We start from the raw sequence: 1,430 nt of genomic DNA on the forward strand, positions 1-1,430 counted from the left end.
CCTCCAAATTTCTAATGGAGGACCTTGTTTCAGTTATGAAACTTTGAGTGGTTTTGATTAGATCAGAGACCATGGTTGCTAAGTCAGAGTGGTTCTGCTTAGAATTCTCTGTCTGTTGCTGAGAAGATGATGGAAAAGGCTTGCCATTGCTAAACCTGATTCTTCCACCATTATTATTGTTGAAACCTTGTTGAGGTCTCTGTTGATCCTTCCATGAGAGATTTGGATGATTTCTCCATGAAGGATTATAGGTGTTTCCATAGGGTTCTCCCATGTAATTCACCTCTTTCATTGAAGGATTCTCAGGATCATAAGCTTCTTCTTCAGATGAAGCGTCCTTAGTACTGCCTGGTGCAGCTTGCATTCCAGACAGACTTTGAGAAATCAAATTGACTTGCTGAGTCAATATTTTGTGCTGAGCCAGTATGGCATTCAGAGTGTCAATCTCAAGAACTCCTTTCTTTTGATTCGTCCCATTGTTCACAGGATTCCTTTCAGAAGTGTACATGAATTGGTTATTTGCAACCATTTCAATTAGTTCTTGAGCTTCTGTAGGCGTCTTCTTCAGATGAAGAGATCCTCCAGCAGAGCTATCCAATGACATCTTGGACAGTTCAGACGGACCATCATAGAAAATACCTATGATGCTCCATTCAGAAAGCATATCAGAGGGACACTTTCTGATCAATTGTTTGTATCTTTCCCAAGCTTCATAGAGGGATTCTCCTTCCTTCTGTCTGAAGGTTTGGACCTCCACTCTAAGCTTACTCAATTTTTGAGGTGGAAAGAACTTTGCCAAGAAGGTATTGACTAGCTTTTCCCAAGAGTTCAGGCTTTCTTTAGGTTGTGAGTCCAACCAAATCCTAGCTCTGTCTCTTATACAAAAGGGAATAGCATAAGTCTGTAGACCTCAGGGTCAACCCCATTAGTCTTGACAGTGTCACAGATTTGCAAGAATTCAGCTAAAAACTGATGAGGATCATCCAATGGAAGTCCATGGAACTTGCAATTCTGTTGCATTAGAGAAACTAATTGAGGCTTAAGCTCAAAGTTGTTTGCTCCAATGGCAGGGATAGAGATGCTTCTCCCATAGAAGTCGGGAGTAGGTGCAGTAAAGTCACCCAGCACCTTCCTTGCATTGTTGGCATTGTTGTTGTTTTCGGCTGCCATGTCTTCTTCTTTGAAGATTTTTGTTAGGTCCTCTATAGAGAGTTGCGCTTTAGCTTCTCTTAGCTTTCGCTTCAAGGTCCTTTCAGGTTCAAGGTCAGCCTCAACAAGAATGCTTTTGTCTTTGCTCCTGCTCATATGAAAGAGAAGAGAACAAGAAAATATGGAATCCTCTATGTCACAGTATAGAGATTCCTTGAGATGTCAGAGGAACAGAAAAATAGAAGGAAGAGGTAGAAATTCGAACTTATCAAGGAAAGATG

The 1,430-nt window shown here is 41.1% G+C and overlaps 1 non-coding gene across 1 annotated transcript; it reads left to right on the forward strand.

The window, feature by feature from the left end:
* The first annotated feature begins 658 nt into the window (after positions 1 to 658).
* Positions 659 to 766, forward strand: LOC130983769 (small nucleolar RNA R71). Its single transcript, XR_009087746.1, has one exon. It is a non-coding gene; the product is annotated as a small nucleolar RNA R71 (small nucleolar RNA).
* Positions 767 to 1,430: the final 664 nt, after the last annotated feature.

Source organism: Arachis stenosperma, chromosome 5, assembly GCF_014773155.1.
Source record: "Arachis stenosperma cultivar V10309 chromosome 5, arast.V10309.gnm1.PFL2, whole genome shotgun sequence".
Lineage (NCBI taxonomy): Eukaryota > Viridiplantae > Streptophyta > Magnoliopsida > Fabales > Fabaceae > Arachis > Arachis stenosperma.